We start from the raw sequence: 16,848 nt of genomic DNA, 5'->3' as shown, positions 1-16,848 counted from the left end.
GTGGTGGTGTGTGACGTTACGCGAAGTGGATAGTGAAGGAGAGAGAGGGGTAATTTCAATGGAGGTGAGGGTGGTGGTGGCGGCGGCAGCCAGGCAGGAGGTGAGGGGAATGGTGTTCTTCTAAGTCTAAATTGAAATTGCAAGTGAGTTCTAATTAAGAGTGAAAGTTATTTAGATAAAATTTAAAATCTAATATGATTCAAATTGAGTTAGTAATTTGCTTCAAATTAAGTTAGTAATTTGTTTCAAATTATGTTTGGATTGGATTTAAATAAAGTTATTTCAAACGATTGGATTTCCTAATTGATTCGGACTGGGCGTGATTATATCCAAAAATCCAGCATAATCGAATAGTTAAATAGGCCTTTTAAATTTGCAATTGGACTGGACATATCTTAAAAAGCCTAACTGATTGTATCTTAAAAAGTCCATATCCTCTAACCCTAAGCACTCATTTGGTAGCCACCATATATGTACCTTCATTTTCTCTTTTCTATTTTCAATTATCACCAGTTCCTCAATTCCTCTATCTCTAACTGAATAGTTACTTTTATTTTGTCTCTCTAATGTTATCTCTTCGCACATCGACCCATTGTCATCACTCACTCTTAAATTATTGAATCACTCTAATTTATTTTGATATTCACTCTTAATCTACTTCAAGGAAAAAATAGATTAAAAATTTAATATATTTCAAATTGAAATTAATTCACTGTTTAAATATCAAATTAATTTTGTTGGACTCAAAAATTTGTGATTGGTTTGGATTTGAATTTGAAAACTGAAATCAAATTGTACACAAAACTTTCACCCCTAATTCTAATTAAAGGCGAGTTTTTTTTTTCTGTGAGATAACACTTTTTATGTTTTTTTTTTTTTTTTTTTTGCAAAATAGCACATCTTATGCTTTTTTCTAAAACAATATCTTTTGAGATTGTTTTGTTTAAAGGACACATTATACCCGCATTGCGGCAAAATTGCAAACTTCAAGCATTTGACATTTTATTTCCCTGTCCTATTTAAGTGTTAGAAGAAGTACCCTTTTTTGTTCTTAATATTTTCTCTCTCCATACCTAAATCTAAAAAAAAAAGTTATTCCCAATATGTACGCATATTTTTATTGCTTACACAAGATTAGCGTAGATTTGATTATCTCATTATAAAGTTTTTTGTTTTGAAAAAGAAGTAACCAAAAAGTTCTTAAACAAAGACTCCTAAATCTAACTGGGTATTAAAAAATCATAAGGACAATTTAAGGACTTATCTGATGTAGATTTCTCCATTATAACTTCATAATTGGCATGGTCAATGAACTAGTTCAGGGGTGAGGGTAAGAATATGATTAGAAATCAAATTCTCCCATTATTGACATCTACTGGATATGATTCATGTTCTACTATTATGAAAATGAACAACTGATCAATATGTTCATGGATCCAAAAAAAATCTATGTAGTTGGTTTATATAACAAGCAAATTAAAAGACTATTTTTTGGTGATATTTAAACAATCAAATTACTAGAAACCTGATCAATTGTCCAAATTGTATAATCTTAATTTTGGAGCATTTGTTTAAGTCTTGATTAGCAAAAACAAACATATGAGGTGATGAAAGCATTAAAAATATAGACATGCATATGAATAACATAATATAGAAATATAAGAAAGAAAGAAAAAGAAATTGAGAAGAAGATACAAGAGCATGAATTCTTTAAGGATCTACATCATGAAAAGCTTGTTAGTAACTTCAAGAAATCAAATAGAATTTGAAATATTATAGACTCTTAGAAATTATACCTTTGTCGCATGAGTCTTTAATAATGATTCGAAGAGGAAGCAATCAGAAGCTTGAATGGAGACTTGATAGGGATTGAAGGTTGTTTGAATATTTGAAGTGTTTAGGAATGTATTTGAAGTGTTATAGAGGAATTTTGTATTATGTAGTCATCTCGAGATCTGTGGAAAAGTCATGTGGGAATATGTCCCAAAATCGAACAGAACGAGGTCTATTTATAGGGAAATCATAAATGTGGGATAAGATTTGTGTGCATGATGTGTGGCACGCACCGGCTGATGCGCAACATGCAACGTCTTTTACGCCTCTAATCAGTTTGCTGGTTGTCTCAATGTCATGGGTGCGCACCTTGATGCGCATAACGCATCAAATTACACGTTGCTGAACTGCAGATATGACCAGATTTTATTTATTACCCGACATTAAAAGATTCTTTTCATCTTTGATTGCATATTATCATTTAAAGTCGAAAATCAATTTCCTAGAGGATAAAAACTAGTTTCTCATAATATCGATTAATTTAATTTGACCATAGATATTAAAATTACAATTAATTATCAAGAATAATTATTTGGGATTTATGAAAATTGGCTTTAAAAATACAATTGACTGTCATGAACAATTAATTGGGATTTTAAAATTGGGCTTGTAATAAGACTTGTCATTCTTAAACAATTTTGGGCTTAACTCTATATTGCACTTCCTTTTGTTGTGATTTTGCTTAATTAATTCTAATTCACAAAGGCCGATTAGAAGCCGACCATTGTAGCAATATTGCTTGTCGAACTCTTCTTTGACGTAGTCTCAATCATTCAGCTTTGTCTTATTCAGTGACTGGAACCACTTGGATTGTCCATCCAAGGTCAAGAGAAAGACATAAACAAACAAGTCCTTGCTCATGCCTTTGAGAGCTGTGGAGATGGAGAAGGCTCTCAAATGATCATTTGGATCTTCGACACCCTCAAATTTTTGGAGGTCACCCAATGCTACCTTTTGAGGAAGCTTTCCTTGAGTTGAGGATCAATGATGTCATGACCATGAGCTTGACTCTCAAGTGCAAGAAATGATTGGATCACTTGCTCGAGTTTTTCAAACCTCATATCAATCATATAGTCTTAATATTAGAAATGGTATTCGCATTGTAGCTATCAACACATGGAAAATAAATCTCATCATCACAAGTAAGTTGTTGATGCTGTATAACATGTTTGCAAAACTCATTCACACCTTATACGAACTCCAACGTATTCTGCTTTCCATACATCCAACTTCGATCCATTTCTAAAAATCCCCACACAACGGGGACTATTCAAGACTTACTTACTCCTAATGAGTAAGTTTTGAACGGGTCTCTAGGCATTATTATGTACATAAAAGTTGTAATATCTCGAAAATTTAAACTTTGCTTAAATTAAATAATAACAATAATAATTAGTGGTTAGTATTTTCCTTCAATCATAAGTTATTATTGAAATTTTGTTATTTTATATCCAAGTAATGATAAAGGATAATTAGTTCATTAAATAAACATATGATGTATGTATGTATGACAAGAATTGCAAACAATAATAAATTATGTTAGATTAAATAATAACATTAGTTGAAATAAGGAAACAAAGTAATAAACAAATTGATTACTATACAAATTGGTAGTATTAAGAATAAAAAGGAAAATAAAAATAGAAAAGAAAAAGAAAAAGAAAAAGAAAAGGAAAAAAAAGGGAAAATAAAAAACAAATGCTACTGTTTCATCAACATTTCAATCCATTTCCATGTTTCCTTCTCAAACCAACCCCATAATGGAGTTTTATTCAACCCATGATTTATTTTACACAAACAAACTCTTATTCAATTAAAAACTTCAATCCAAATCAAACCCATCCAAAAATTAAAATTATCATCAAATCAAACCCACCCAAATTCACAAAATTTAACCATAACAATGGCTATAAATAGCCATGGGTTCTCCACCATTATCATCCCACTCACAACTTCACTTAAACCCTCGTCGAAAATCCACCAACCATCGCCGGAAAAACGCCACCAAAAACCACCACCAAAGCCTCTGTTTTTTTTCGCAAACACCACACTCTCTCCTCTGTTTTCGTTCAACCACCGTAACACCACCACCCGCATACCACCACAGCACTGTCGTGTCTTCTGTGCGCCACCACCGCACCTCCGCACCGCCACCTTCTCTCTCTCGCGCGCCCCTTCTTGTTCTTCTTCTCTCTCTTGCACCCCATCTCTCCCTCTCGTGTTTCCCTCTCTCTCCTCGTGCGCCGGCGAGCCACGCCCAGAACCACCAGAATCCTGCGCCCCAGCCATGCTGCCTCGCCACTGCTGTCGGAGCCCCGACCAACCAGTCTCCCTCCTCTACTCTCTCTTTTCGGTCCTACTCAATTGAGCAGAGGTATGAATGAACATACCTCTCTTTGTTTTAATTTTATGGTGTTTGTTTTGTTTAAATAAGTTAAGCCCAAACATGGGACATGTTGCTCCCTCAATTTAATGGGCCAACAAGCTGGTTTTTTTTTCAATTAAAACTAATCTACAAAATTCATCAACTTATTAAGTTTAATGGACTAATTAATTAGGTTATTTCTTTAATTAATTTTCCTAATCAAGCAATAAGAATTAAACTAACTTAGTTAGTTATCACTAATGGCTCACCTTATTTTTTTTTGTAATACGAAAATTGTTAGATTTAATTAAGTTTATAAATTATATTATAAATTTATGATAACTATTTATAATTATATAATATTACGAATTAATGAGATACCTTAGCAATAACATCACTCAGTATTAATAAAATTATTAATAATAACTAAAGGTCAATTGTTAAAATAAATCGAATATTTAAATATTTTGTTGCGTCATTTCATGATTAGATTAAACGGAAAGGATATTACAGCCTCCCTGGCTTTAAAGGTTATTAGCAGGAATCGAGGTAACATCTATTGCTAACACCCACGATCCCCTTCGAAATGTGTTTGTGAAATGATGTTTATAATAATTATGTTAAGAATTTTGTAATGTGATTATTTATATGGATTGTGGGATACTTAAATTGTGTTCGAATGAGTTTCATAAATGACGATCTCATGAGTTATTGATGCTCAAGTATGATTCATGAAAGGTCTATGGCTTATGCCGATGAATGCAAAAGAAACAAAATATGATAAATAAAAGTGAAAGAGGTTCTGGCAGTATAATGTTACGCTTATCTACTTTATGGTCGTGCACATACCTTCGCACCCGCCGTACACCCGAAAAGGGAGGCGGCCTCCTTGAGGGGTACCGCATGCTATTTTGGTGCGAGCGGTGTATCCAAAAAGGGAGCGGGGCTCCTTGAGGATCATCGCATGGTGGTGTATCCAAAAAGGGAGCTGGGCTCCTTGAGGATCATCACATGGTGGGAGACGTCTCACATGTCTATACTCGCCTGTTACCATGTTTAAAGATTAAAAGATAATGGGAACTTATGAAGTATCAAGATGCTATTTATAATTGTTTACTTTGCTATTATTTCATTACGAATTTGAAATATGTTTTACTATATTCTCTCCTCCATGTTTCCAAATAAAATGAATTGAAATGAATTTACGTTGTTAGGGTAGTATGTTACTGAGCTTCGATTTACGATGTTGCTTTTGGTTTTAGGTACTGATGAAGATGACGGGATGGCGTAGAAGTGAGGATGGTCAACTACTTTACATTATGAAAATCTATATTGGTTTTGTAATCTAAATTTATGATCACTGGAACACGAACTTAGTTTAACTATAACTACGTAAGCATCTATGCTTAGTTATTCATATTTATATAATTAAGATGCTTATTTTAATAACTAATATGTTTAGCGTCATGAACGAATGTTTGCCTTGTATTTTTTCGAACGGAAAATACGGTAGTAGCGCACCGACCATCTAAGTTCCGCTGCTAACATTGGATTAATTAACTTAAAAATGATGTTTAGAGGTCGGGGTGTTACAGAGTGGTATCAGAGCCGAGGGTTTCTAAAACCCTTAGTAGAACCGCAATGGTTTTACATAAATTTACTTTAATGTTAAAATGGTTTAGGTGAAATGGAGTAATAAATAATAACGACAATAATATTATTAATCATTGGATAGAAATAGTTGAGCTTCGTAAAATAATTAAGGAAAAATAAATGAAAATTTAAGTTTCATAAGTTGATGAATGAATAGAAAAACTAGAATAACCATGAGCGTGAGCGTAGGAACGGGAATGGGATAAGTTTTCTTAGCTTTTGAATGCCCTATGCCTTAATTACGGTAAAAGTAATATGAATGTGAAACGTTCAATGTGATAGTATATGGCAACAAGTGAGAGTGATCACGCTGAAGGAGGAAAAGAAAATCACGTGTCGGACATGTCACTGGAAGAAATGAGGTCAAGGCTCGATGTTTTGCGATGTGACCCCATTTTCGGAGAAGCCACCAGAGACGTTGCTAAAGATACCAGAACAAACTTATTAAGACTACTTGTAATGATGGAACTCTTGCAAGGAAATCGACAAAATCCCAAATCAGAGCAAGAAGAGTACTCTAACATGTTTAAGCGATTTTCTGCTCACAAACCACCAACCTATGTTGGCAAGCCGGATCCTACCGAGTTCGAAGAATGGACTAATCATATGGAGAAACTATTTGACGCCACTCAATGCTCTGAAAAATGGAAGGTGAATTTCGCGGTATTCTATCTCAAAGGGCAAGCAGACATTTAGTGGAAGACTGCAAAGGAAATGCAAAGCCAACCTGGCTTTGGATGGGAAAATCTGAAGGGAGCAATGAGAAATCAGTTCTACCCTCAAAGCCTGCAACTTCTTATGGAATCGGACTTCATCCATCTCAAGCAAAGGAGTATGTCTGTGTTAGAGTATGCTGTGAAATTCAATGAGCTTGCTCGATTTGCTCCTGACTTAGTGTCGACGGATCAGGAGAAACTTGCAGCACACATGAGTACATCCTTCCAAGAGCTCTATGATAGGGCTATCAATGTTGAAAGAAAAAGCAAGCTTCGGAAAGAGATCTTTGAGAACGGGAAAAGAAAGAAGAATTTTCAAAACCAACCCAACATTGGGTCATTCAAGAGGCAAGAAACTGGAAATCGTGGTGGAAATTTCATAAACCAGAATCAAATTCGAAAATGCTCTAAGTGTGGAAAGTGGAGCCACACTGAGAAGGAATGTCGAGCTGGTACAAGAGAATGCTACAAGTGCGGTAGTAAAGATCACATGGTTCGAGATTGCCCTCAATGGCATCAAGGACAAGCCAATGGGAGAAATGAACCAGCTGGTCAAAACCGTGGAAATGGTGGCACTACAAACCGTAACCCTCTCTGTGGACCTCCCCAAGCTGCACGAGTATTCATGATGCAACGAGAAGAAGCATAAGCCGATGATACCGTCATAACTGGTACTTTTCCTGTCAATTCTATACCTGCTTATGTTCTTTTTGACTCTGGAGTTTCACATTCATTTGTCTCCGCATCATTTGCTAAAAGTTTGAAAGTCAAACCATGTTCCCAATTCTCTGCTATGTTTGTTGCTCTTCCAAATAGTTAATCAATTTCATGCGATGTCCTATATAAGAATTGTTCTATCCTCATCAACGAATGTGAATTTCTTGTTGACCTAGTCCAGTTTGAGTTAACCGACTTTGATGTTATATTAGGTATGAACTGGTTATCGAAACACAAAGCCGAGATAGATTTTCTTAGCCACGAAATAACCCTTAGGAAACCAGATGGAAGTAAGGTATCTTTTCGAAGAATAAAAAACAAACCCAAAATCGTCTCTCCTCAAAAGCCTTCAAACTTCTCATGACTGGTTGCCAGGAATACCTTTGCAACATGGTAGACCTAACGACCCCCGAACTTTCTTTGTCTGAAATTACCATAGCTTGCGAATATCCTGACGTATTCCCAGAAGAGATACCTGGCATGCCCCCACAAAGAGAAATAGATTTTAGCATTGACTTGATTCCAGGATCCACTCCCGTATCCAAGGCCCCTTATAGAATGGCACCAGCTGAGTTGCAAGAATAAAAGAAGCAACTAGATGAATTACTTGAGAAAGGGTATATTCGACCTAGCGTATCACCTTGGGGTGCACCAGTGTTATTTGTGAAAAGGAAAGATGGAAGCTTGAGATTATGCATTGACTATCGGGAGTTAAACAAGATCACCATCAAGAATAAATATCCACTATCCTGCATTAATGACCTTTTCGATCAACTACGAGGTGCCAACACTTTCTCGAAGATTGATTTGAGGTCTGGATACCATCAACTCCGAATCAAACCCGAAGATATCTAAAAAAATGTCTTCAGAACTCGATATGGTCATATTATGAGTTCACAATAATGCCATTCGGGATGACTAATGCTCCTGCTGTTTTTATGGACCTTATGAACCGAGTTTTCAAACCACAACACTACCACGCCTTCTGTGCGCCACCACCGCACCTCCACATCGCCACCTTCTCTCTCTCGCGCACCCCTTCTTTTTCTTCTCTCTCTTGCGCCCCCACCTCTCTCTCTCTCTCGTGTTTCCCTCTCTTTCCTCGTGTGCCAGTGAGCCATGCCCATAACCGCCGGAATTTCGCGCCCCAGCTACACTGCCTCGCCACTGTTGTCGGAGCCCCGACCCCGCTGCCAGTCAGTCTCCCTCCTCTACTTTCTCTTTTCGTTCCTGCTCAATTGAGCAATGGTATGAATGAACATACCTCTCTTTGTTTTAATTTTATGATGTTTGTTTTGTTTAAATAAGTTAAGCCCAAACATGGGCCATGTTACTCCCTCAATTCAATGGGCCAACAAGCTGATTTTTTTTCAATTTAAACTAATCTACAAAATTCATCAACTTATTAAGTTTAAGGGACTAATTAATTAGGTTATTTCTTTAATTAATTTTTCTAATCAAGCAATAAGAATTAAACTAATTTAGTTAGTTATCACCAATGGTTCACCTTATTTTTTTTGTAATAGGAAAATTGTTAGATTTATTTAAGTTTATAAATTATATTATAAATTTATGATAACTATTTATGATTATATAATATTACGAATTAATGAGTGACCTTGCCAATAACATCACTCAGTATTAATAAAAGTATTAATAATAACTAAAGGTCAATTGTTAAAATAAATCGAATATTTATATATTTTGTTGCGTCATTTCATGATTAGATTAAACGGAATGGATATTACAGCCTCCCCCGGCTTTCAAGGTTATTAGCAGGAATCGAGGTAACATCTATTGCTAACACCCACGATCCCCTTCGAAATGTGTTTGTGAAATGATGTTTATAATAATTATGTTAAGAATTTTGTGATGTGATTATTTATATGCATGGATTGTAGGATACTTAAATTATTTTCGAATGAGTTTCATAAATGACGATCTTATGAGTTATTGATGCTCAAGTATGATTCATAAAAGGTCTATGGCTTATGCCGATGAATGCAAAAGAAACGAAACATGATAAATAAAAGTGAAAGAGCATCTCGCAGTATAATGTTACGTTTATCTACTTTATGGTCGTGCACATACATTCGCACCAGCCGTACACCCGAAAAGGAATCTGGGTTCCTTGAGAGGTACCGCATGCTATTTTGGTGCGAGCGGTGTATCCAAAAAGGGAACGGGGTTCCTTGAGGATCATGGCATGGTGGTGTATCCAAAAATGGAGTTGGGCTCCTTGAGGATCATCACATGGTGGGAGACATCTCACATGTCTATACTCGCCAGTTACCATGTTTAAAGATGAAAAGATAATGGGAACTTATGAAGTATCAAGATGCTATTTATAATTGTTTACTTTGCTATTATTTCATTACAAGTTTGAAATATGCTTTACTATATTCTCTCCTCCCTGTTTGCAAATAAAATGAATTGAAATGAATTTACGTTGTTAGGGTAGTATGATACTAAGCTTCGGCTCACGATGTTGCTTTTGGTTTTAGGTACTGATGAAGATGTCTGGATGGCGTAGAAGTGAGGATGGTCAACTTCTTTACATTATGAAAAAACTATATTGGTTATGTAATCTAAATTTATGATCACTGGAACACAAACTTAGTTTAACTATAACTACGTAATCATCTATGCTTAGCTATTTATATTTACATAATTAAGATACTTATTTTAATAACTACAATATGTTTAGCGTCATGAACGAATGTTTGCCTTGTATTTTCTCGAACGGAAAATACGGCAGTAGCGCATCGACCATCTAAGTTCCGCGACTAACATTGGATTAATTAACATAAAAATGATGTTTGGAGGTCGGGGTGTTACAAAAGTAATCGCATTCAAGCAATTCAAAGTCCTCACCAAATAACAAATACCAAACCATTCCTTAGATTCCCTTTCCTTCCTATTGGTGAGTCTATCAATATGAAGGCATTGCAAAAACAATCGCATTCAAGCGATTCCGAGTCATCACGAAACAACAAATACCAAACCATTCCTTAGATTTCCCTTACCCTCCCATTGGTGAGTCTATCAATATGAAGGCATTACAAAAACAATCACATTGTACATACAAACAATCACATTGTACATACAAATAATCGCATTCAAGCGATTCCAAGTCATCACTAAACAACAAGTACCAAACCATTCCTTAGATTTCCCTTCCCCTTACATTGGAGAGTCTATCAATATGAAGGCATTGCAAAAATAATGTCATTGTACATATCACTTCAAATAAAGAACTCATGATAAAACAATCCCATATAACATTTTAGGGAACACAAAAACTTATCCAAAATAATCACAAAATTAGTTTTTTAACCCTTAAACCTTATAACTAATCATATATATACATTATATTAAGCATTTTTAACTACTATATATTCAAGCAAAGTTTTCGATAAAAACGCTATTAAATAAGAAAACTGATAATTAATAAGAAATTATGAAAAACTAACCTCCTATGCTAAGGGGAAGGTGGCATCGGCGTGAAGAATGGTGGTGGCGACGGCGGGAAGGAGAGGAGAGGGGGGGAAACCGTCGGTGGAGGAGAGGGATGAAAACCCATCGGTGGAGGAGAGGAGAAGGCCGATAACTGCACGAACCCTTGTCGCCCAAACCTAGATATAGAAAAAGGAACCCTTGCCACCGAAGACCATCGATTTAGGGGCGGAAAACGAACACTTGTCGCCGAAAAATGAACACTTGGGTCAGTTTTAAGTGAGAGAGTGCGAGAGTAGAGAGTGTGAGAAAATCGAGAGAGAAAGTGTGACAGAGAATAGAACCCGAATTTTTTTTTCCAGATCTGGTGCAAACCTATCGTTGCGGTTTCTGGCAAGAAACGCATCAACAAATTAAAATAATATTAAAAAATATTAATTTAATCTATTGCTGCGTTTCTTGCCAGAAACCTGAGCAATAAATGTTGTCAAACAGTCAACTTTTTCAAAAATTTTCCTGTTGAAACCACATTGTTGCAGTTTTCGGCAGAAACCGTAGCAATATCTTTAATTTATATTTTGCCTTTTCTTTTTACGTGATTTATTATTGCGTATGGGTAAAACACAGCAATACCACCATAACAATAAGCAATTATTCTACTAGTGCCCCACCCTCCCATCACCCCCTCCCCACGCCCCGCAGCCCCCCTCCCCACGCCCCGCAGCGCCCCTCCCTCATGTCAGCAGCGCCCCCTCCCCCACCCCCACTCCTCGCAGCACCCCCGTCTCTCCTGCCGCCTGCTGCCTTACCTTGTCTTTCCTGCCGCACCATCACAATATCCCTCCCTTACCCTGTCTTTCCTGCCGCCTGCTGCCGCTAACCACCCCTACCTCCTGCCAACCTTCCTTTGTTGTGAAAAATGCATGTTTCAGTCGACTAAAAAAACGATCCTATGGTTTAGGGTTAGCAAAACTGTGAGGAAGATTTTGGAACGTAAGTGAGAGGTTGATGTTGTGGAGAAGAAGCTTTAGGAGAGAGAAACTTTTCACAGCGACACTGATCAATGAAATCGAAGTGGGGGAGGAGGAGGGAATTCGACGGGGTGGTGGGGGAGGGGGGCTGCGGGCGGTGGGGGGGATGCCGCTGCTAGGTGGTTAAGCTGGGTTGGTGATGTTGTCGTTGGTGGGTGGGGATGCAAGGGTGGGGGAAGGGGAGGTGGTGGGGGTTAGGTAGTTTTAGCATTAAAGTGGGGTGGGGTCAGGTGATGAGGTTAGGATTAGGGAATTAAAGTTAGGGGTTAATGTTTAATAGGTTAATTAGGGTTTTTTAAAAATTTAGGCTTAATGACTAACGGCGGGTAACACCGTTAGTCATTAAGGGAATTTTGAGGTATATAATAAAACTCGGGGGTATCTTATGATGTTTTGAAAACATGGAGGGTACCTAGCGATTTTGTTGAAAATTCGAGGGTATCTGGTGAAAAAACCGTTAAAAAAATAGAATATTTCAAGAAAATCGATTTTACTTAGAAGTAATTTCCTATCCCATAAAAAACCTTTTTTATAAGTCAAATAGTTAATGTTGTATAATATGAGCACTATAAGAGGGGGGGGGGGGATGAATTATAGTGAGAGAATAAGCTATACTTTTTGCGGAATTAAAAGTTAACTTGGGAACACACAATGGGAACACGAGAGATTTTAGCGAGGAAAAACTTCCTAGGCCCAATAGGAAGAAACAACCTCGACCACAAGGGATTTTAACTCAAACTTTCCACTATACACTAGTAGAATAAATGCTATTTGTTGCGGTTAAAAAGTGCCATATTGCTGCGTTTTGGACGCGCAGCAATTAAGGGCGCAGCAATAGGTAATAATTATATTGCTGCGGTTTTAAACCGCAGCAATATCTACAAATATTGCTGCCGTTTTTACGCCAAACCGCAGCAATATTTGTAGATATTATATATTTAACAGAGAGTATTGCTGCGGTTTTGGGCCAAAATCGCAGCAATATGTCAAACTATTGCTGCGGTTTTGGCCAAAACCGCAGCAATAGGTCCAACCAAAATTTTTTTTTTTTTTTTTTTGCATTTTGCAATCAAATTTGAAAAATTAAAATCAGGCAATTAATCCATCCACCTAATTCACATAAGAAAGATGAAATGACATCTTATAATCAACAACAAAGTTGACGAAAATAAAGAATATGGAATAACTAAAAAAATCTAGATATGGTGAAATTACCAGAAAATTAAACAAAACAAAAATAAAAGACGAATTACAAAAAAAATTACACAAAAAAATACAGATCTGACGAAAATAAAAATTACAAAAAAAAAATCGGATCTGAAAAACGAAAAAAAAAAACAAAAACTCGTCGCCTAGTGAGTGACCTGTAAATTGAAACTTTGCTTCTTCTCAATAGGTATCTAAGCGATTTTGGATTTATGGCATGAATTGCTCGTATAAAAAACTTTCGCTACTTCATATATTTCTCGATGAACGGCTGCATTTGTATAAAATATAAACGCGCACCTTCAATGATTTGAACTATTGATAACATATATGTTGAGATGTGAAGATAAATGAAAGAATTGGAAAAAATCAAAAGATAAAGCAAAAATTCGAGGTGTCAAAGTGTCAGTTTATGTATTAAACACATGCAGTTGTTGTTACCTCGAATTTGGCAGGCTCAAAGAACAAGTTTGCTTGCCAAGAAGCCAGTAATTCAGATCCCTACAACAGTTCACAATACGCATTTCGTCCACCAAAGAACCGTCCAGCATTTCGTCCACCAAAGAGCTGTCCAGCATTTCGTCCACCAAGGACCGACGCGGATGTACGTTCTGGCCTTGTGATCCACACGTGACATACAATAGAAAATATTCAAGCACCGAGCAACAATACGCATAGCCGCCGGCCTGACTACAAACGAACGAAAAGGAAGAGGAGAGAGAGATTTCCGGGATGACGACGAAGAAGGACGAAGAACCACGAACGACAAAGAAGATCTGATTGAGGAGAGAGGAGAGAGGAGAGAGAGAGTTCAGATCTGGTTTTTTCGTTTAGGGTTTAGGGAGGGAGGCGCAGGAGTGAGTTGTGAGGGAGGCATGAGAGGATAGGGTTTGGTTCGCGTGAAGTAGTGAGGAAATGTGAGGAGCCGGTTGATTTTTTTTGGTAACAACTAATATTGTCGCGGTTTCCACGTAGGACCCCAGCAATATATTAAAAAATATTTTTTTAATATATTGCTGCGGTCCTACGTGGAAACCGCAGCAATATTAACTGTTATGGGCCCCACATGTTTTTCAAAATTGATACATTGAATAATATTGCTGCGGTTTTGGGCGGGAACCGCAGCAATATTGCCAATTTCTATTTTTTTATTTTTTTTTGTGTGTTATATTGCTGCGTATAGGTCAAACCGCAGCAATATTACCGCAGCAAATAGCATTTATTTTACTAGTGATAATAGGCCAAAACAACTCTGTTTACAATCCTATTACTTTTCTCTCGAGCCACAACTTAAGTTACTAAACTCAAGTTCCCAACGACAGTTCCCATAACTGTCGTTCCTCCTCTCAAACTTCACTAGAAGTTACTTTCTCTTGTTTCACTAAAAGCTTCTCACACTTACAAGAGTTCACTCAAACCCTTAACAACAACATACAATTTGTAAGACAATGGAAGAGTAATAACTCGAATAAAGTAAGTATGAATTCTCTTAGGAACGGCACTGACTTTTTTAGACAACTAAGAATATTTAGCTAAGCCAGACACAATCTGTTCTAAGGTTTAGGCGCCTATTTATATACAATTTAGTCAAGACATAAACTTATTCACTACTTAATCCATTATCCCATGATTCTAATTAATTAAGTAGTTTATTTTAAATATTCCTTGAGAAGTAATTAATCCACTTCCTCCACTACTTAACTTAAAACTAAGAAGTAGTAAATATTACGTGGTTTTAGATACTTGGGGAATAACTAAACTATTTAAATTAATTAAGACTTGGGAAATAATTAACTAAGCCCACTAACCACTAACTACAAACGTGTAGCAGTAGTTTAGGCGTGATAACTAATTTCTTGGGGAGTGAATAAAATATTTACTTTAAATAGTTTTTAAGAAAATATCTATAAAAATAAGTTGATTAAAACAAAAATTATTTTTATATTTAAAAAGAAAATCTTTTTAAAACCGAAAACTATATTTCATTTTGAAAACAAAATTTATTAGTTTAATTAAAATATAAAAGATAAGATTAACAACCGTTTTATATTTATCTTAATAAAATCAGAAAATCAATTTAAATCTTTTCCTAAACAAACTAATAACAAACTCCCTAAAATAGTGGATCTAGTCAAAACTAACCTAAAACTTCTAACTAACTTGTTAGGCGCACAAGTAATGTTAGGCGCACTACTTCGAAGTTATTTAGGTGTTCCTAAAGCTGTGTATAAGTCCATTCCTTAACCTTGTTCCTAACTGTGCAAGTGTCTGTTCCTTTCATGGGAACAGAACCATGTTCCGGTTGAGAATTCACCACAAACTAAATTGAGCTTTCACTCAACCTTAACATGAAGATATTAAATACACCCTAATGTATTCTAATCTTCACTCCAAGCTTGATACTTCATCATTCGAACATCTTCACTTCGATCTTTGATTAATTCTCCATTTTAATCTTCAATCAAGTATTCTCTTTGCTCGAAAAATGAATTACCTAGCAATAACATAAATAAAATACACTATGTCTTTTGTGGTTAAGTCATCTTCAAAACTCAAGGGTCAACAATTCCCCCATTTTTGAAGATGACAACAAAAGACATATAATAATAAAATATGTAATTTAAATAAGTCATATAAAACTCTTTTAACAAAGTAATTCAACTAAGTTAAATTAATTCTAATAGACTTGTTATTTTATTATGTAACTAAGAAAAAACGATTTGAAGTAAACGTGAGAACATGAACCGTGACTAGATAAATATTTACTCTTATTGCCTTTCTCTTTCCCCCTTTGGCATCTTCAAAAACATTATTCCGCGTTTTCGAAAAGATGAAATTTATCTATCAAAAGACATCACACCACCAAATTTTGTTAGAGACAATTTGGTTAGTATCAGCAAATAAAGCATTCAACTCTCAAAACCGCAATCCAAGAATATTTGCCATTCAAGAGACGCACACATGTAAAAAGATTTAACATAGAATTATTAAATTAACATAGTTCCATTGTAGCATGCTTAAGAAAGAAAAGACATAAAATAAAAAGTTTTGTTCCCACACAAAAAAAACTGAACTAAGAATAGTGTTTAAGGTTTAGGATAGGAAGGTTGTTCGGCCACTTCTTCTACCACATCATCTAATTTGGTAATCACTTCCTTATGATTTCCGGCAACGGTTTGATCAAGCTTGAGCACAACATCCGCCAAATTCTTCAATTTCGTGTTCATCTTTTGGAGGGACGTAGTCATATCACCAAGTTGCTCCATAATCAACTTTTGACCATTCAAAGCCTTGTCAACCTTACTCATCAATCCTTGCGCTAATCCATTCACACCCTTAGTTTCATTTGCAAATTCCATCATAGCTTCCGAGTGACCCATAACCAATGTAAACAAGTAATCCAACCTTCGAGCATGAGCTAGGGTATAAGTAGCACCAATGGAAGGGTTTTGGGATGAAGAAGGAGAGGTGTTAGGTGGATTAGAGGCGGCAAGTTGTTCCTTAAGATCGGGAACAACAGGTTGTTCCTCTGAGATGGAACATCAACTGGTTTCTTTTCCTTAGGAACAGGAGATGGAGGTGATTTGGTAGGAGGAGGGATTGTAGTGTTTTGTGGTGCAAAAGGAGGTGGAGATGCAGTTTTTGGTGGAGATGAAGTAGTAGGGGGGATGGTATCCATAGGAACATGAGATTGTTCCCTAGAAGGAGGAATGCAAGCATCATAAACTTCTTTAGCGATTACTATAACTTCATCTTCATCATGTGAAGGAGAGTTTAGAACTTTCAAGTTTCGAACTCTTTGACTAGTTCGAGTATCTCTTGCAACCGGTTTCACCATTTCTTTCCTTTCAACCACCTTCTTCCCCTTTTC

This window comes from Beta vulgaris, chromosome 6 (genome assembly GCF_026745355.1).
Source record: "Beta vulgaris subsp. vulgaris cultivar EL10 chromosome 6, EL10.2, whole genome shotgun sequence".
Lineage (NCBI taxonomy): Eukaryota > Viridiplantae > Streptophyta > Magnoliopsida > Caryophyllales > Amaranthaceae > Beta > Beta vulgaris.
Note: the sequence above shows the minus strand (reverse complement) of the source record.